Genomic DNA, 22,035 nt, shown 5'->3' on the forward strand with positions numbered 1-22,035 from the left:
CGACACAATTTGGGCGCAAAACACGACAAACAAGAGTCGGGATCACGTTTGTAAATAAACCCCAATGTCACAGATGTGTAAATGTTTCTCTGTCTAGTCAATTGAGTAATTCATTGTTAGTTACAATAACATTCACAAGACTGGCCAACTAGCCCTCTCATCTGTCTTATCTAAACAGCTTTAAATATCTAAGGAGACAAGAAGTATTCTTCACCCAGACTGGAAATTTGTAGAGAAGAAACGTAGAATAAACTGTGGCCTATTTAGAACCTATACATAATGGCGGGCATCATGCTATTATGCTATTAAACATAGTTATTCATTTTTGGGGCCTACAATAAATACAACATTACGAATGCCTCCTTAACTCCCATAAGTAAACATATGAAGTCCTCCACCTTGGATTACCTTTTCATCATTCCTAGAAAATCTTTTTCCTCCCCTCTAACCTTTCACAATGTTGTGAATAATACATCTCTGACCTCTTATAGGAACCTTGTGCTCCATTCCCCTAGTAAGCTATTGAAATATTTTCAGAGACACTTTTATGAGGAAAACAAGTATCTTAGTCTTCATCAGAGCAGCCAGCCCAGCATAACTTCTCAGAGGCAGCTGGCAATGCATAATTCATCACTAGTTATAACTAGGTAATGGTCTAATATGGTGACCCAGAAGTCAATGGGATCTTGACTCATGGTCTCTGTCAGAGAAAGTGCACTGCTTAGACATGCCTCAACCTGGTTGTTCAGGTGGTGGTGTACATCCCTTTGGGGATGATTCATGTCAGGGTGGAACACCGTGGAACATCGCGAAGATGCTGCTGCTGCTGCTCTTAACTCTTGCAGGATTAGCGATGGCAGAGGAAGTGGAGTGTTCACTGAGTGGGAAGCAGAGAGGGGACCCCCATTTGCCAGGTGTTTGGCAGGAATGCCATGGCAGGCTGGCTGTGTAGCTTCTTCCTAAATATAAAATGTATCCTTCTTCTCAGAAGGTAAAAAAAAAAAAATATTGAGGGTCTAAGAATATGGCTATGCAGTACCCATCTCGTTCCTTCCTAGCCTATCCTAGTAGTCTGTACCACATGTCACCCTTAGCTTACCACACTATTTTAAAGGGAACAAAGGACTAGATTTTACCATATATAATGCTTGACAATGCATTATATATGCATTATATATGGTAAAATCTTTTTCCCCCAGGGATGGTGAGGATATGAAGTTATAGTCTTCCTGGCCGCCCCGTAAATAGTCCACTGGGTTGGGAGTTACACTTCCCAGGTTCCGTTGCTCCGGCCGTAGTGACGTCCGCTCGGCATGATTAGAGGCTTGTGTCCCCACTGTGCATTGTCTACTTAGGGAGCAGAGCGGTAACACGGCCAACAATCATGCTGAGGGGGCGTCACTTCGACTGGAGGGACAGGACCTGTGAGTATAGCTCCCCCGCCCAGGGGACTACTTACAGGGTGGCCGGGGGGACTTTACAACTTAATATCTTCACCATCCCTGGGGGCAAAAACATCCTCCGGGCATGGTGAGGATACAGAATTTACCATATATAACGCGTTGTCAAGCGTTATACATGGTAAAATCTAGTGCTTGGTTCCCTTTAAGATATTCATGTCCAAACCAGGAAGGAGACAAACCTTATGTACCTGCAGTGGGATGTCATGTTATCATCTATGATGTCCCTTTTCAGATCAATGAGTGAAAAGCAAAGCATTTCATAGAGCATAGAACATAGAGCTCTAAACTAATTAAATTTTCCCACAGATTTTTAAACTCCAAATTAATTTGTTTGCATCATGTAAACTGTAAATAAACCAAAATAATAATGAAAATAAAAATGATGGCCCATAAACAGAAGCAGCTTTGGTTCCTACACCTACTGTTTTGTCTTAAACCCCACTCATGAGAAGAAGTCAATTCTTTCAATTAAATGGGATTAACCAAAGATATTTATTTGTCTTTGTGTTTGACCATGGCTTTCATTGAGCACCATGCTTTGCCTTCATTCTAATTTTGTAGGTATTCAGATCAGGTTGTTTATTTTCATTTAGTATATTATAATAAGTGTATAATATATTCTATATCCCTGTTTAAAAAAATTATAATTCAGTTTACAAACTTATATTTGCCTTTCACAGTGACAGGAATCACAAGGAGGAACTGCTATACAACAATTAGTAAGCATGAAGGGAAGGGTTCTTGCAACATGAAACAGCTGTTGCTGCCACTATTAATTGCACCTAGTACATTGCCGGACCTGCTGCACTTTTAATGGATTGAATAGAACATTGGATTTTTATCTTCAGAAACATGGTGGTTATCCTGTGGTTAATGCTGTACAACAATTAGAAGTTATTTTTATTTTTTATATTTCTGTCTATAAGGCACATCTAAACTAGGTAAAGGAGTAAAAAAAAAAAAGTCTGTTTTCTGTTTACTGTACCATCACTAAAATTTAGGACATGCCCCATGAAAGGTCTGTTCTTTGTTAGAAGACTTTCAGACCTGCAGATAATATATAACTCTTTCCCCAGGTATAGAAAAGAAATCAAAACATTCTTATTATCCATCCACACGCACAGGACACATTGTGAATCAGTATGTCTCTTGGTTACCCACCCTAGGTTTCCCGCTTTCTAAGCCCCCCCTCCTTTCCTTTCTGATTTCAAGGAGAGATTGTTCTTATTTACTGCTGTTTGAATCGGTGTGAGTTTGTACATGTAACTGGCAATGGAATGGAAATGAGCGCATACAGTATGAATAATAAGGCACCATAGGACTGGTATTGTTCGGATGCAATCAGACGCCTTGGCTGCGTGGGGAGGAACTGGCCAAATGAGGAGACTTTTCTGACCACCTGAGAGGAGTAATTATATTGCACACAATACACCTAGAGAATAGGCTGGAGGTTCTAACTAGCGAAACATTTGCTGCATCCGGCAGCTAAAAGAGACAGGAAATAATGTACGTGAACACCCAGGTGCATATAGAGAAAAACAGAATAATAATTATTCTGCATCTCAAATTTTGAGGGATTTAGAGTTCCGGCATTTACAATCAGCAACATCAGCTGCTGATTACAACAAGAAAATATAGAAAAACATACACATATATGAAACGTTGTATTAACAGATAAATAATATTCGTTCACAATATACTGTACATTTGGAATAAAAAAACTGAAAAACCTGGTTGTTTGAGGAATGGCAATTGAAAATAAATTTACTAGTTGTTATCAATTATAAGAGCATTAATCTGCTTAAAATATGCACAGATAATAGATTGTGAAGTGTATTGCATACTGTAGTCATGTGCGCAAGATTTTCACCCATTGACTTGAATTATGAAATACAAAACCACCATGAAATCTGAAGAGCAATAACTTTTTTTAGTTTGCAGAAAATTACATACAGAAAATGGATTGAAAAGTCATAAAACCACATCCATAAAACAAAACTAAACCACAGATGGATTTACATGAAAAAAAGGCATGGGCAATAAGAAAGCAACTGGAACAAGGTGTATAGGGACACACATAAACCAGGTGTGTCCATTGGGTGTATCACAATCAATCAGAAATATACAATTAAGTGTATAATAATATTAATAAAATTATTAGGTCAAGGTTATGGAAGAAAATCATCCGATGACAGCTAAACAGGGTATTTATGGTGAATTTATGCTGAATTTCTTGCGCTCAACACTCAGATTCCAGACAGAATGCCCTTGACTTCAATGGGACTCTGTTGTGGAATTCCCCAAAAAGAATTAACATATTCATTATTTTTGTAGAATCAGGATTGTAGAATTTCCTCATTGGAATCTCAGCAGCAGAAATCTGCTGTTTGAATGGGACAGCAGATATTTCATTCACCACAATGTTAGCTTCATGTAGCAGAATTTCCAAGCTAAATTTTTCCTCTGCATAGAAATTCTGCTGTGTGAACAAAAAAAGAAATTAAGCAGACAAGAAAAAAGATGGGCTGTGGAAAACCTTGTTGCAAAAGATAGGATAAAAGGGGCATAAAGCAGGTACCAGGTGGCCAAAGGCGAACCTTGAGGAGCCCAGGAAAGCGAGGGGTCTACAAACTTTAAACTTCTATGATACAATCAGCATGTCAGTGTCCGAAACAGTTGGGAGGAACGGAAGTCCAACCGAGGGCGCAGTAACAATCCACATCACTGGGAGAAATGGACAATAAGTCTTCCATATGCTGAATATGTGTGACTTCAGCAGATCATTTCGCCAATGCATGACAATTGGGTGACAATTATGTCATTGTCCGTCTCCAAAGCCCGGCATAGGAAGTGAGAGATTGTGATCTAGAAGAGAGCAGCAAGCTAAATATGTTTAAAATGGAATGCCAGGGGTATGAGGAGGGCAAGAAAAGGTGTTCAAAAGTCATGAATGGGCGGTGCTAAATGTTGTAGCTGAAGGTATTTAAAAGGAGCATGACGAGAGGAAGGCCAGTCACTAAATAAGACATAGAGGGACTTAAAAGCACCTACATCTAGAACATAGTAAAAGCAGAGAAGGCTTGAAAAAGAGGATACAAAAAAAAACCCTTCCCTCAGAGACTGATCCAGAGACAAAGTCCGGGTGATCCGTGATGATAAGGAGAGGAACTAAGTATTCAATAAGAGAATCCCCAGTGCCAGAGATGCCTAAGGAAGTATGGCGGGTGGAAAAAGAGGGGGGCATGGTATCCTGAGCAGAGGTGGACCAAATCCAAGGCAGAGTGGACAGTCTTGCACCAAGCGGATCCACAGATTGTATTTAACATTATAAAAACAGGTCAAGTACTCTGGCATAGGTGCAAGCTAGGTAATACAACCTACAATTTGGCACCTCCTGAAAGCTTATGTTTGGACAAGGTGTGTCTACAAAAGTGCAAAAAAAACATTGCAATTTGGTAATGGTCTACAGCAAGTATAATAGTTGTGGCATCAGTGTCATGTCTCAGTATACTAATTCTGCCAAACTAGAAGAATTCCCTGCAATCCAAGGTAGTGAGATCTGTACAGAAATTAGCCAAAAAGGGAAGTTTAAGTGAAATAATTGAAAGAAAATCTCTAAATAAGTGATACCTTTGAGAAGGCAAAGTAAAGGGAAAGGAAGAAATAAGGAAGGCCAATATACGACCTGGTAAGGAAATATTCACTGCTTCACATTAGGATAAAGTTGGACCACCTGCCAAACTCGGACAGACAAGCGCAACCACCAGTAGACAAAGATAGAATAAGATATCTAGCATTGACAGAAGAGATGTACAAAGGCTTAGGAAGCCGAGTCACAGGGAGACGATGTTTATGGACCAGGGAGGCATCAATAAAATCTCCAGCGGTACCAGAGTCCAAAAAGGTAGAAGCGGGGAAAGATGTCTTGGCAGGAGTATAAACATGAACCGGAAAGGTCAAACGAGGAGAGGTAGTATTCACACCCAGGGACGCCCCTCCCACGTATCCTAGGTGCAAGCGTTTCCCGGATGTTGAGGACGTATAGAACAGTCTTTGAGAAAGTGCTCCGGACTAGCACAATATTGTCACAAATTCTCATTGCATCAACAGAATCTTTCCAGCTGCGTTAAGCGAGACCGATCCACCTGCATTGCCTCTTTGGCAGGAGGCAAAGGAGACGGTAGAGGTGGATGTTGGAACACGGGTGCCAGACAAGGAAATCGCCGAGTTCGGATAGGTTCTCTTTCCAGAAGAAGTTCTTCCTGCCTCTAGGAAAAACGCACATCAATTCAAGTGGCCAAATGGATAAGCTAACTCAGGGTAGATGGAGGATCATGAGCAGCGTGAGCATCCTTGATCCTACTAGACAGTCCTTTTTTAACCCCTTAAGGACCCAGCCATTTTACACCTTAGGACCCGGCCATTTTTTGCACATCTGACCACTGTCACTTTAAACATTAATAACTCTGGAATGCTCTGAAAATTGTTTTTTCGTGACATATTCTACTTTAACTTAGTGGTAAAATTTTTTGGTAACTTGCATCCTTTCTTGGTGAAAAATCCCAAAATTTGATGAAAAATTTTAAAATTTTGCATTTTTCTTACTTTGAAGCTCTCTGCTTGTAATGAAAATGGATATTCCAAATATTATTTTATTTTATTCACATATACAATATGTCTACTTTATATTTGCATCATAAAATTGACGAGTTTTTACTTTTGGAAGACACCAGAGGGCTTCAAAGTTCAGCAGCAATTTTCCAATTTTTCACAAAATTTCCAAAATCACAATTTTTCAGGGACCAGTTCATGTTTGAAGTGGATTTGAAAGGTCTTCATCTTAGAAATACCCCACAAATGACCCCATTATAAAAACTGCACCCCCCAAAGTATTCAAAATGACATTCAGTCAGCATTTTAACCCTTTAGGTGTTTCACAGGAATAGCAGCAAAGTGAAGGAGAAAATTCACAATCTTCATTTTTTACACTCGCATGTTCTTGTAGACCCAATTTTTGAATTTTTACAAGGGGTAAAAGGAGAAAATGTATACTTATATTTGTAACCCAATTTCTCTCGAGTAAGCACATACCTCATATGTCTATGTAAAGTGTTCGGCGGGCACAGTAGAGGGCTCAGAAGGGAAGGAGCAACAAGGGGATTTTGGTCGTATGTTTTTCTGAAATGGTTTTTGGGGGACATGTTGCATTTAGGAAGCCCCTATGGTGCCAGAACAGGAAAAAAAAACACATGGCATACCATTTTGCAAACTATACCCCTTGAGGAACGTAACAAGGAATAAAGTGAGCCTTAATACCCCACAGGTGTTTCACGACTTTTGCATATGTAAAACATTTTTTAAAAAATGTCAATAAAATGTGTGTTTCCCCCCAAATTTCACATTTTTGCAAGGGTTAATAGCAGAAAATACCCCCCAAAATTTGTAACCCCATCTCTTCTGAGTATGGAGGTACCCCATAAGTTGACATGAAGTGCACTATGGGCGAACTACAATGCTCAGAAGAGAAGGAGTCATATTTGGCTTTTTGAGAGCAAATTTTGCTCGGGGGCATGTCGCATTTAGGAAGCCCCTATGGTGCCAGGACAGCAAAAAATATCCACATGCCATACCATTTTGGAAACTAGACCCCTTGAGGAACGTAACAAGGAATAAAGTGAGCCTTAATACCCCACAGGGGTTTCACGACTTTTGCATACGTAAAAAAAAAATTTTTTTCACTAAAATGTGTGTTTCCCCCCCAAATTTCACATTTTTGCAAGGGTTAATAGCAGAAAATACCCCCAAAAATTTGTAACCCCATCTCTTCCGAGTATGGAGGTACCCCATAAGTTGACCTGAAGCGCACTACGGGCGAACTACAATGCTCAGAAGAGAAGGAGTCATATTTGGCTTTTTGAGAGCAAATTTTGCTCGGGGGGCTTGTCGCATTTAGGAAGCCCCAATGGTGCCAGAACAGCAAAATAACCCCCACATGGCATACCATTTTGGAAACTAGACCCCTTGAGGAATGTAACAAGGGGTACAGTGAGCATTTACCCCCCACTGGTGTCTGTCAGATCTTTGGAACAGTGGGCTGTACAAAATTTTTAATTTGCGCACCCACTGTTCCAAAGATCTGTCAGACACCAGTGGGGTGTAAATTCTCACTGCACCCCTCATTACATTCCGTGAAGGGTACGGTTTCCGAAATGGGGTCACATGTGTTTTTTTTTTTTTTTGCGTTTGTCAAAACCGCTGTAACAATCAGCCACCCCTGTGCAAATCACCTCAAATGTACATGGTGCACTCTCCCTTCTGAGCCTTGTTGTGCGCCCCAAGAGCACTTTGCGCCCACATATGGGGTATCTCCGTAGTCGGGAGAAGTTGCATTACAAATTTTGGGGGGCTTTTTTCCCTTCTACCTCTTGTCAAAATGAAAAGTATAGGGCAACACCAGCATGTTAGTGTAAAAAAATTATTTTTTTACACTAACATGCTGGTGTAGACCCCAACTTCACCTTTTCATAAGGGGTGAAAGGAGAAAAAGCCCCCCAAAATTTGTAAGGCAATTTCTCCCGAGTACGGCGATACCCCATATGTGGCCCTAAACTGTTGCCTTGAAATACGACAGGGCTCCAAAGTGAGAGCGCCATGTGCATTTGAGGCCTGAATTAGGGATTTGCATAGGGGTGGACATAGGGGTATTCTACGCCAGTGATTCCCAAACAGGGTGCCTCCAGCTGTTGCAAAACTCCCAGCATGCTTGGACAGTCAACGGCTGTCCGGCAATACTGGGAGTTGTTGTTTTGCAACAGCTGGAGGCTCCATTTTGAAAACAGTGGCGTACCAGACGTTTTTCATTTTTATTGGGAGGGGAGGGGGGCTGTGTAGGGGTATGTGTATATGTAGTGTTTTTTTACTTTTTATTTTATTTTGTGTTAGTGTAGTGTAGTGTTTTTAGGGTACAGTCACACGGGCAGGGGGGGTTACAGCGATTTTACCGCTGCAAGTTTGAGCTGCCGTGCAAAATTTGCTGCATCGCAAACTTGCAGCCTGATACTCACTGTAAGCCCCCTGCCCATGTGAATGTACCCTGTACATTCACAGGGGGGGACCTCCAGCTGTTGCAAAACTACAACTCCCAGCATGCACAGTCTATCAGTGCAAGCTGGTAGTTATAGTTTTGCAACAGCTGGAGGCACACGAGTTGGGAAACACTGAGTTAGGAAACAGATAATGTTTCCCAACCAGTGTGCCTCCTGTTGTTGCAAAACCACAACTCCCAAACATTCTCAGGCATGCTGGGAGTAGTAGTTCGGCAACATCTTTAGAGCCAGATGTTGCCGAACTACAACTCCCAGCATGCTTGGAGTTGTAGTTTGCAACATCTGGAGGACTACAGTTTGCAGACCACTAATACAGTGGTTCCCAATCTGTGCCCTTCCAGATGTTGCAAAACTACAACTCCCAGTATGCCAAAACTGTCCAGGCATGCTGGGAGTTGTAGTTCTGCAACATCTGTAGGGCCCGATGTTACAGAACTACAACTCCCAGCATGCCTGGACAGTAAGGGCATGCTGAGGATGTGTAGTTTTGCAACATCTGGAAGGGCACAGTGGTCTCCAAACTGTGGACCTCCAGATGTTGCAAAACTGCAACTCCCAGCATGCCCAGATGCCAATGGCTGTCTGGGCATGCTGGGAGTTGTAGTATACAGGGTCCCAATACAGCAATGCATGTCGCTTTACGGCGACGTGCATTGCTGTAGAGGGCCCGACCGCGGCTGAAGATCTACTCACCTGTCGCCGCCGCCATCTTCCTCGCCGGGATCCGGGTCTTCTGGGACGAGGTAAGTACCGGGGCCGGTCCCCAGCACTCCCCCGTCCCCCGCCGCGTCCTCCGGTCTTCCTCTCGTCCTCTCCGGACTTCCAGGCGCCGGGCAGGACTGGAGGAAGTAACCTCCCCCCTCCTGCGATTGGTCGGTTAACTAACCGACAGATCGCAGGGTATAGGAGGAGGTGGCAGGCTTGCCACCTCGCTCCTGTACTTTAGCATGGTCCTGGCTGTCTGTGACAGCCGGGATCATGCGAAATTACCGGGCGGTCGGGTCCCAGAGACCCGATCAGCCCGGTATCGCCGCAGATCGCAACGGCGATTTCCCTTGCAATTTGCGGCGATCGCCGACATGGGGGGCCTACATGGCCCCCCTCGGCATTTGCCCTGGATCCCTGCTGAAGGATTTCAGCAGGGATCCGCTTCCGATCTCCGCCGGGTGAGCGGCGGAGACCAGGAAAAGACATGACGTATGCATACGACATGGGTCCTTAAGACCCAGGGTGTGATGATGTATGCATACGTCATGGGTCCTGAAGAGGTTAACTGTAGCACACAAGGTCTCATTGTTCCAAGCCAGTTCAGAGGCAAGAGTCACCAACCGGGGACATGCGCGCTGGCAGGAATGGGCAGGAGGAGAACAGAGCGGGGCTTGCAAGCGAGCGCGCCCCGCAGAGGACAGAGGGACTTAACCGGAGGAGGTGTTACTCATTCACTGTTCTTAAATTAAACCACACTGACTTGTGATCACTAGATCCCAAACTTTCACATATAGTTATGTCAGATACAGATTCCCCATTTCCTTCAGGGTTGGCTCCTCAACTAATTGTTCTAGAGAAAATCCCAGTAGGGAATTAAGAATATCTGTACTCCGGGCATAACTAGCTATTTAGGGTTTCTAGTTCACATTAGGAAGATTAAAGTCTCCAACAATGATAACTTCCCCTTTTAACATAATTTTTAGCTATTTCCTCAACTAATAGATCATTTAGTTTATATATAGTATGGCAAAAAAAGTATTTAGTCAGCCACCAATTGTGCAAGCTCTCCCACTTAAAAAGATGAGAGAGGCCTGTAATTTCCTTCATAGGTATAACTCAACCATGAGAGACATTATGTGAAAATAAATCCATAAAATCACATTATCTGATTTTTAAAGAATTTATTTGCAAATTATGGTGGAAAATAAGTATTTGGTCACCTACAAACAAGCAAGATTTCTGGCTCTCACAGACCTTTAACTTCTTCTTTAAGAGTCTCCTCTGTCCTCCACTCCTTACCTGTATTAATGGCACCTGTTTGAACTTGTTATCAGTATAAAAGACACCTGTCCACAACATCAAACAGTCACATCCAAATTCCAGTATGGCCAAGACCAAAGAGCTGTTGAAGGACTCCAGAAACAAAATTGTAGACCTGCACCAGGCTTGGAAGCCTGAATCTGCAATAGGCGATCAGCTTGGTGCGAAGAACTCAACTGTGGTAGCAATTATTAGAAAATGGAAGACATATAAGACCACTGATAATCTCCCTTGATCTGGGGCTCCACACAAGATCTCCCCCTGTGATGTCAAAAATCATCACAAGAACAGTGAGCAAAAATCCCAGAACCACACGGGGGGGGGGGGGGGGGGGACACCTATTGAATGATCTGCAGAGAGCTGGGACCAAAGTAACAAAGGCTACCATCAGTAACACACCACATTGCCAGGGACTCAAATCATGCAGTGCCAGATGCACCCCCCTGCTTAAGTCAGTACATGTCCGGGCCTGTCTGAAGTTTGCTAGAGAGCATTTGGATGATCCAGAAGAGTGTTGGGAGAATGTCATATGGTCAGATGAAACCAAAGTAGAACTTTTTGGTCAAAACTCAACTTGTCATGTTTGAATGAGAAAAAATGCTGAGTTGCATAAAAAGAATACCATACCTACTGTGAAGCATGGGGGTGGAAACATCATGCTTTGGGGCTGTTTTTCTGCTAAGGGACCAGGACGACTGATCCGTGTAAAGGAAAGAATGAATGGGGCCATTTCATGGTCCTGGAGTGGCCTAGCCAGACCTAGTTATAAAACAAAGTATTCAGATTAACTTTTGTTATTGACCAAATACTTATTTTCCACCATAATTTGCAAATAAATTCTTTAAAAATCAGACAATGTGATTTTATGGATTTTTTTTTCTCATTATGTCTTTCATAGTTGAGGTATACCTATGATGAGAATTACAGGCCTCTCTCATCTTTTTAAGTGGGAGAACTTGCACAATTGGTGGCTGACTAAATATTTTTTTGCCCCACTGCCTCACACCTACATGATGCATTGCAGGATGCTACATTAAGCTTCAAAATCCAGGGGGAGGGGGAGTTGGAAATCGCACAGAGCCACCAAGACCTGCCACTCTCAATTTAAACATGGACTCTATGACCAAAAAAAGAAGAGAAGAAAAGGAGGGGAAAGCTCAAAAGGAAAAAAATATATATAAGTTATTGAAGGAAGCAAAATAATAATACAGAAACAAAATCAAAACAAGCAGTAGTTGAACCATTGTGACAAATACTAAAAAGGGCATATTATCTCTGGGAACAGCATACTGAGAACACAAATAGAGAGAACAATTTCCAGCTGGATCCTAAGCCTCTGAGCCTAGAGTGCGGATTTGGAGGACTTCTGAGGCGCGCACTGCAAAGGCCGCTTAGTAGAAGAGGTGGAGAGCATTGGCCAATCCTGAAGAGTAAGGTTGGCATGTCCAATTTCTGTAGGAATGAGCAAAGCAGAAACTAGTTTGTTAAAGCCTAATGATTTGGCAGTCCACGCAGGTGAAAAATATTTTGTCGATTACAATTTTTAATGTTGTCCAGATGCTGGAGGGTGAATAGTTGTTCAGTATGTAAGGCCTGAAGAGAAAGGGAACACGAGACTTGTGCAGTTTCAACAGCATCAGGTGGACAAGGCATATAGATCTGTGTAAATCTGAGCAAACTCTTCCTTACATTTTACCACGCTTTGGTAAGGATTGGACCAGAAGCGAAGATCAGCATGAGTCACCATGGAATCATCTTTGCAGATTGAAGAGCTGCCCACAGTAGTAGCAGGAGGACTTCCACTGGGTATGGGAGGGTATGAATAAAGGGGGTGCTCCAATAACTGGGGTCTAAAGATTGGAGGAGTCCCATCTAAACTTGGAGTCGGAAATGTGCATGATGAAGAGAGAACCGCAGGATCCTGGGATTGTGGAGAAGGAATCAGGACATTGCCACCCACTGCAGAGGGTGAGTCCCAGGAGTAGCTGGTGGACCAATGGGAGGATGGGGCTCATGGTAAAACACCACAGTGGTTGGAGTGGCATAGGAGCTGTAGGCCAGTCAGCAGGATCAGGGGTGTGCACAACAGCAGTCTTTTCAGAAGCAGCAGTCTCTTCACAGGGGCAATGGGGATTATTCCCCAGGAGCAAGTCCAGCATAGAAGTGACAGACTTCTGTTGGGAACCAGAGCCGGGTGAAGTCGGAGCCGAGATCCCTGTTCAGAGATGGAGAGCGGGTGGCAGCCTTCCCCTTATCTTTTTTAAACACATTTCCCCATGTAAGACTCCAAAATATTTGTAAATGAGGAAGTGTGGATGTATTTACTGTGTGCTCATTGGTTTTCCTGCTGGCTCTTTTTACTATAAAGTTAAAGCAATGCATATATGTTTAGAACAGAAGTGCATTACACTACAGCTACTATAGCCTACTTAACCCCTTTACAATTTCTGAGGTGAATGTACTATTTATCTATGCAAATTTGTTCGAATGATAGTGAATGTTTCAGGATACATACAAGGCTGTAATGATTATTGGTTGTAAAATTGATTGAAATCTTGAACTCTATTTTACTAATAGAAAGGGAATTTGCAGTACCAGAAAACAAGTGCATTGTTTGTGAGAGATGCTCTTATAGGATCACGACTCCTGCTTGAGCAATAAGTATTGACACATGCACAGTGATACAAAAAGATTGTGCAATATCCAAGTATTATGATAACATTCTGTACATTATTATTGAGTATTACAGATGCCTAGATAATAAGATTTGCATGTTCTAAATTTCTTGCTGAAGATGGTAGAGTGGGACTCCATTCTGAGTTTTGCTATTGGGCCCCACGATTACTTGACATGCCCCTGATTGTTGTGGTCAATTCATGGACTCTTTTTATATCGGGTTCTTTTTGTGGGATTGAATTTATTTGGGGTATGGATGAGAGTTATGTAAAGCCTATGGTTCCGTCTACATTTATTTTGTAAATATGTTCTTTTATCTGAAGGAATAAAGATGTGTAAATTTTAAGTATTTTTAACATGAACTGATAAAGTGCGTAGGCCTCAGTAGCCAGCAGATGTGGTTTAATTATCTAAACCCAGGAGACTGACATTTCCCTTGTTTCAACTATGTAAGTGTGTCCTTAAAAGCTGATTTTATTACCTTAATTCACTTCATTAACTTTTACCTCTTTTTTTTTCGAGAAAGTTGTTCTATGAGCACACTACACTTTCTGCAATGCCCAGAAGGAGGTTGTTGAAGGAATTGGGAATAACATACTTGCAGGTGGATACAGATTTCAAAAAGCTTTCATCTGGAAGACAGACTCCCTAGGGACAAGATGTATTTAATAGTTCCAACACTTCGCTCTTCTCCCCCCGGGGCTGCGCTAATTGCAGGTAATGCGGAGAGGCTCTGTGCAGTGCTGTACACCTAGTGTTCCTCATTGATCAGAAAGACGCACACATGTGAACGTAAATGGCTGCTCAAACATAGACAATCTATTATAGTATAATTAAAGTCAAGATGCTTGGGAAATTATAGGCGTTGGAAGAAGGGGATTCCTTGCTAGCCTCCAAGTCTCCCAAGAGAATTGTACTTACTACGGCAGCACCATAGCACAGAAATGATTCATTAATCTCAATGTTTTAGTTTCTTTCTTGAAAAGAATACGCTGCTGTGTCCAATTACTGCAGCTGTGATATTACTTTATAGTTTTCCATTGTGAACTTTTTGCGATACTTTAGTATATTTCTCTACATAATCCTTTTGTAAATTTCTTTAGAAGAGTCAAATACGTTTTTAATGTTTGGTATAAACATGCAAAAATGCAAAAGACCTTTTGTCACTAACGATCCCCTTAGGATTATAGAACACAAAACACCCAACGTAGTTTATTTCTCCCTCTTCAATAACCATGTATTTTCAGTCATTTACAATGCAAAATCTGAAAAAGAAACAATACAGCAGACCCTGCTGCGAATATAATATTAGCAAAGGTTAATATGAGCTACTGTCAAAGTGTGGAAGCAGGTTGGGAGTCCAGCAACTGCCGGTATGAAGTATTATGAAACAAGAATAGTTGTGTAAAGCTCCAAGTTAAATAATCAAATATGCAACAACAGACTCAAGAGTAAGATCACACACAACTAAAGTATACTAGAGGCAAACACGATCATCTGCAATGAGCAATGCAAAGGCAAGGCTTATGCTAGGAACACACTCAACTTTTGTTTGGACTTTTGTGACCAGCAAAAAAAAAAAAAAAAAAGCCACATAAAAAGGCCCCCTAATGTTTTACTCCCAAGATGTAGTTTTTTTTTCCAAAAAATAATGCGTATTGGTCTTGGAGTTTTTCCTCTACATTTTTCTCAAGGATTTCTGGCATTCTTTTTCCTTACATTGATGTCAAGATTTTATGGAAAAAATGCTATACCATCAGCACACTGCAATTTTGGAGAAAAAAAAAGCACCATAGCCTAAAAATGGCAACAAAGGGTGGGAAAAAACACACACAGCAAAAGGGATCTGGGACAAAGTAAAGGTAATTATCAGACAATTAAAATGGTAAACTGGAATAGTGGGATCCCTATCCCACATTTTCTGGAAATATCCACCCTATCGAGATTTAAAAATAGCATAACAGTTAATAAAACTATCGTATCCACCATACACAGAATTAAAAATCGAAGTGGAAATGTTGGAATGGAAATGTTGGAACTTGATCAATTACCAGCAAATGTAAAGATCCCAATATGCCATGTCTGTCATACATAAAAGGTTTTGTTAGCTAGAGAATGGAAAAATAAAGAATATCCCTACGGTAGCTGACATTATTCATCAAGCTAATCTATAGACAGCAAGGGAAAAATAATAAGTTCCAGGCTCAATGGAAAATGTGGCATGAACAATTTACAATATAAAAATATATATGTATTACACATATTATACATAATAAATAACCCAAATAGAACTTACACAGGTAGATACACAAGACTCTTCTGTGGGCAAATCCCGGTGCTCTAAAGAATAGGACCCAAAAATGAAATACCTCTCTGGATTAACTATAGAATAGTAAGTATTAATAGATACTTCTACATGTATAAGTACAATGAATATATTAATAAATTATAAGTCATTAGGGCAAATAAACACATATATTAATAAATCGACAACCAAAACCACTCTCCGCCATATATAACTGATGCATGTTATCTTTTGTGTAACATAATTATTGTGACATGTGAACAAACATGTCATGCATTTATGGAAATATACCCTGACTGTATGGACTGATTTATATTACACTGGTACTTAATGCACAGAATGGTTTTTTTTTTTGTCTTCAATATTCTTGTACATGTTATTTCTGTAAATGCTAATTTTGAAAACAAAATGAAACTATTCAAATAAAAAACAATTCAAACTAAAAGAGAACACTGCACTTAAAATTGGCAGCATTGCATTTAGTCTATTGAGTAGAGCTGCTAAGAAACAAAGAAGATGAGATGTGACACAGAGGTAATGTGATGTGTAGCATCCCTGTCATGTTGACGGTTCCAGGTAGTAGAAGGGTAGTCCCACGCTCTAGTGGGACAGGGTAAAAGTGAGGGGGCTCCTCACAGGAGTTAGAAAGATTAACTCGGAGTATGCGCTAGTGATGACATGTCTGATGGTGCTTTGGGGTGCCCTTGGGTGGTGCAGAAAAAAGCCTGCAAGAACGGCAGCCACCTTGCTTTGGGGGACACTGATCCTGACTCTAACTCGAAAATTCATTTCAAGACTTAAAGAAGTACTCTGCTGCTCAATGTTTAGAACAAACTGTTCGGAATGCTGGAGCTGGCGCCGGGAGCTCTTGTTTTCATCTCCCCACCCCCTCATGACGTCACGCCCTGCCCCCTCAATGCAAATCTATGGGAGGGGGCGTGTCAGCCACCACGCCCCCTCCCACAGACTTGCATTGAGGGGGCGGGGTTATGACGCCACAAGCTCCCGGCACTGGCTCCAGCGTCCGGAACAGTTTGTTCCAAACGCTGAGCAGCGGAGTACCCCTTTCAGACCATTATGTGTTACAGCAAAGCAGGCTATTTAGAGACTTCTGATTATATGAACTCCTCCCTTTTTTAAGGAAGTTCTACAGATGGAAGCAAAAAAAAAATTAAAACTGGATACTGTGTACTTGTGCAAATGGGATAAACTCCTTAACTTCTACTAAGCACATGGTCCAAATACTCACTCCTCCTGTTTGAATATTTAGTGTGTAATATTGTGATGTCTGATACTTGTCTTTATTTGTATCCCCATAATTGTAAAGTGCTGCAGAATCTTTTTTTTTTTTTTATGTAAATGTACCCGGACACAGCGCTATGATACAGCCATCTTCTGTACAAAACTGAGAATGGAGTCAAATATAGTTGAATAAAATGATAAGGTTCTATGGAAGAATACATAAGGAGGGGTAAAGAGCAGAAGATATAGATAATAACTTGTGTAATGTGCTAGGCTACAGTTTAAAAAGTGTGTTTTTAAGGTATGCTTATAGAGAAAGTACAGTGAAAGACAGTAGTTCAAGATCCAGATTATTGATTATGTTATTTGTAGATCATTAGTTATGGAGGGAGTGGTAGACAGAGATAAGAAAAGAGAAGTAGGGCAGCACTGTGAAGGGTAAGAACTATGAAGTGAATTATAAATGGAATGATCAACCAGTGCAGAGACTGGCAGAGGTTAGATGCATTAGACTAGCAGTTGGCCTAAATGATAAGACTGGTTGTTGGTTTCAAGAGAGATTGGAAAGGGTAGAATTTGGTAGATGGAAGAATGAACAGTAATGAGTTAGAGTAATCATGGCGAGGAAAAAAGCCAAGCAACAACTTGTATCGTGTGTTATCACAGTCAGATGACAGATGACATGAGTGGACGTGGGATTATATATAAGGAGTGGAACATAACCCCAATATAGTAGGCATGCAGCTAGGAGTTATGGTAGTATCACACAAAGAAACGGAGACATCGGGATTTTGGTAGGCCAATAGATTGAGGAATCCAGAGGAAACAAATTTTAGATTATTATTTTTTTTAAATCAATGAAACTCTCCTTTGTATGTATTTTTCTAACCCCTTAAGGATGGACCCATTTTTTACCTTAAACCCTTAAGGACGCAGCTCATTTTCACCTTAAGGACGCAGCCCTTTTTTTACAAATCTGTGTCACTTTAAGCATGAACTAATCTGGGATGCTTTTACTTTTCATTCTGATTCCGTGATTTTTTTGTGTGACATTTTTCTACTTTATGTCAGTGGAAAACTGTACATTCACATGGCGGGGGGGGGGGGGGGGGGGGGCAAACCTTGAGCTGTTGCAAAACTACAACTCCCAACATGCACTGACAGACTGTTTTTGCAACAGACACACTTTTGCAACAGCTGGAGGCACACTGGTTGGAAAAGCTTCAGTTAGGTTCTGTTACCTAACTCAGTATTTTCCAACCAGTGTGGCTCCAGCTGTTGCAAAACTACAACTCCCAGCCTGTACTGATCGCCGAAGGGTGATGTAGTTATACAACAGCTGCAGGTACGCAACTATAACTCCCAGCACGGCGAGACAGCCGTTTGCTGTTCGTGCATGCTGGGAGTTGTAGTTTTGCCAGATTTAAAGGGCCACGGTGTAGCAACCACCGCACAGTGGTCTCCAAACTATGTCCCTCCAGATGTTGCAAAACTACAAATCCTAGCATGCCCAGATAGCAAACCCCCCCGAGGGGGGTCCGAGGGGGGGTTGTCCCCTCGGAGATGTGCCGGGATGGGCCGGGATGCCTGCTGAATGATCTCAGCAGGCATCCTGGTCCAGTCCCCAATTGGCTAGTGGTGGGGACCACTACGTGTACGCCCTATGTCCCAAAGGACTCAGGATGCATATGCATACACCCTGCGTCCTGAAGAGGTTAAAGAGGTACTCCACTGGCCAGCATTTGGAAGTAAATGTTCCATCCCCCGCAGCACGAAAACAACGTTTGGAACATTTACTTCCGAACGCTGGCCTGTGGAGTACCCCTTTAATGACCAGGCTCTTTTTTTATTTATTCTTTATTTGACATGTGTCTCTTTAAATGGGTCTCTTTTTATGAGATTGTTTTTTCGTGACATATTGTGCTGTTGCACTGTGCGCTCCGGCCTCACACGCTGGCCGTGAGTGCATGGTCCCCTTACCTTCTGCTGCCGACGGGGCTGGGACTCACATTGTGGGATGCGCCCGCATGCGAGCCCCAGTCCGTCACTCTCCGGGTGTTTCTCCTGCCTCTGCCTCCACCTCTCTGCTCCGGCGTGCGTGTCCCCGTCCCTTAGGGCATGCGCGCATCGGAGCTTTAAGATTTAAAGGGCCAGTACGCTCATTAGTGTAACACCTGTGGCTTGTTTATAAATTCCTCCACCCTCTTCAGTTCTCTGCCGGATCTTTGTTGCCTTGTGCCCTAGAGAAAGCGTTCCATTGTATTGCCTTGCCGTGTACCAGATCTCCTGCTCTTGTGACTTGCCCTTGCTCCTCTGCCGCCTGCCTACTGAACTCCTGCTACGTCCTGACTACTCTACTGTGCCGCCTGCCCTGACCTACTGCTATCCAGACTACGAGTTGCCTCATCCCTCTTGTGCCTCGCATCTCCTCAGCCACCTGTGTGGTCGAGCCATGCCAGGGGTAGCGACCTGGGTGACGCCTGCAGCTGCAAGCCCATTCTGCTTTATGGGGGGCTCTGGTGAAGACCAGCGGCACCTTAGACTCCACTCCCTGGTATGGTCCGAGTCATCTGCCACACAGGTCCAGCGGATCCACATACACCGGAGTCCTGTCTTCAGAAACGTGAGTGTTACATGTACTTTATATAAGTGGTGCATTTTTGTGCTTTTGACATATTTCTGGCATTTAAATTTTTTTTTTTATGGTGTTCACTGTGCGGTAAAAGTGATGTTATATTTATTCTGTAGGTCGGTACGATTATGGCGATACCCATTTTAGGCTGGGTCCACACTACGTTTTGTCCCATACGGGAGCGCATACGGCAGGGGGGAGCTAAAAGCTCGCGCTCCCGTATGTGACCGTATGCGCTCCCGTATGCCATTCATTTCAATGAGCCGACCGGAGTGAAACGTTCGGTCCGGTCGGCTCATTTTTGCGCCGTATGCGCTTTTACAACCGGACCTAAAACCGTGGTTGACCACAGTTTTAGGTCCGGTTGTAAAAGCGCATACGGCGCAAAAATGAGCCGACCGGACCGAACGTTTCACTCCGGTCGGCTCATTGAAATGAATGGCATACGGGAGCGCATACGGTAACATACGGGAGCGCGAGCTTTTAGCTCCCCCCTGCCGCATGCGCTCCCGTATGGGACAAAACGTAGTGTGGACCCAGCCTTATATAGCTTTTTTTGTTATTTTTCCTTTATCTGAGCAAAATTCATTTTTTCCCTTTTTTGTGTTATCATTTTCTGACAGCCTTAACTTTTTTATTTTTTGTCCGACGCCATTGAGTGAGGGCTTATATTTTGCAGGACAAGCTGTACTTTTTACGGCGTTCACCTTGTGGGATAATTTATAGTACACGTCATTATGGATGTGGCAATACCCAGTATGTATATGATTTGTGTTTTTTTTTACACTTCATTCTTTTATTGAAGAACCTTTTATTATTTTATTTTTCCCTTTTTACAGGTTATACTATGCTGCAATACATTTGTACTGCAGCACAGTACAACCTGATGAGCTGCACACACTACAGCCTGTGCGATCCAACCTGTGGCTGGATCTCAAAGGCTTCCGTACCTGGCTGCGATAGCAACCAACAGCGACCCGCAATCATATCATGGTGCCGCAGTTGTTGAACAGGGGGAGCACCCTCCCCCTCTCAAAACCATAGATGCCATGATCAAGATTGATAACGTCATCTATGGGGTTAATGCTGCTGGGACAAGTGCGATCGCAGCACCGGCACCTGCGGCGGGACCCCGGCTGTGATTCGCATTTCGAATATTCGCAGCAAATATCGTATATATTCGCGAATTCGCGAATAATACGAATTTTGCGCAAAAAATTCGCTATTATAAATATTCGTCTTTTTTTCAAACAGTTTCAAAAACTGAGCACATTGTAGGGATCTCCTTTGACTGATAAATGCAATGCTTGTATCATTAAAGACCCAGGGATGAGACTGTGAGGCGAAAGGTTTATGCATGCGAATATTCATATATGCATGCGAGTGTTTCTGTGTTTTTGCTTGCGCCCTTTGTGCCTTGTATCCTGTGACAACCAATTGCTTTTTTAAAAGCAGAAGAAGCAAAACTGATAACACAGTGATAACTCTCTGAGTACAGATAATGTAGTAGATGTGACCTGCAGTCCTATGTAACACCACATATAACACAGTGATAACTCTCTGAATACAGATAATGTAGTAGATATAACCTGTAGTCCTATGTAACACCACAGATAACAGTGATAACTCTCTGAGTACAGAAAATGTATAGATATAACCTGCAGTCCTATGTAACACCACAGATAACACAGTGATAACTCTCTGAATACAGATAATGTAGTAGATGTGACCTGCAGTCCTATGTAACACTACAGATAACACCGTTGTAACTCTCTGAGTACAGATAATGTAGTAGTTATGACCTGCAGTCCTATGTAATACCACAGATAACACAGTGCTCCAAAGTGAGAGTGCCATGCGCATTTGAGGACTAAATTAGGGAATTTCATAGGAGTGGACATAGGGGTATTGTACGCTAGTGATTCCCAAACAGGGTGCCTCCAGCTGTTGCTAAACTCCCAGCATGCCTGGACAGTCAATGGCTGTCCGGTAATACTGGGGAGTTGTTTTGCAACAGCTGGAGGCTCCGTTTAGGAAACAGTGCCGTACCAGACGTTTTTCATTTTTATTGCAGAGGGAAGGGGGACTGTGTAGGGGTATGTGTATATGTAGTGTTTTTTTACTTTTTATTTAGTGTAATGTTGTGTTTTTAGGGTACAGTCACACGGGCGGAGGTTCACAGTAGTTTCCCGCTGAGAGTTTGAGCTGCAGCGCAAAATTTGCTTCAGCTACAAACACACTGTAAGCCACTGCCCATGTGAATGTACCCTGTACATTCACATTGGGGGAGGGGGGGGGGGATGCAGCGAGTTGCATGTAAGGAGTTGTAGTTTTGCAACAGCTGGAGGCACAATTGTTATGAAACACTGAGAGTTTGTTACCTAACTCAGTGTTTCACAACCAGTGTGCCTCCAGCTGTTGCAAAACTACAACTCCCAGCAGGCATGGTCTGTCAGTGCATGCTGGGAGTTGTAGTTTTGCAACAGCTGGAGACACACTGTTTGGGAAACACTGCTATCTGATCTTATATCATAACTTTTAAACTAGTCTAAAATGCAGTTAAATATAATGAAATAACAGTGG

Source organism: Hyla sarda, chromosome 2 (assembly GCF_029499605.1).
Source record: "Hyla sarda isolate aHylSar1 chromosome 2, aHylSar1.hap1, whole genome shotgun sequence".
Taxonomy (NCBI): Eukaryota; Metazoa; Chordata; class Amphibia; order Anura; family Hylidae; genus Hyla; species Hyla sarda.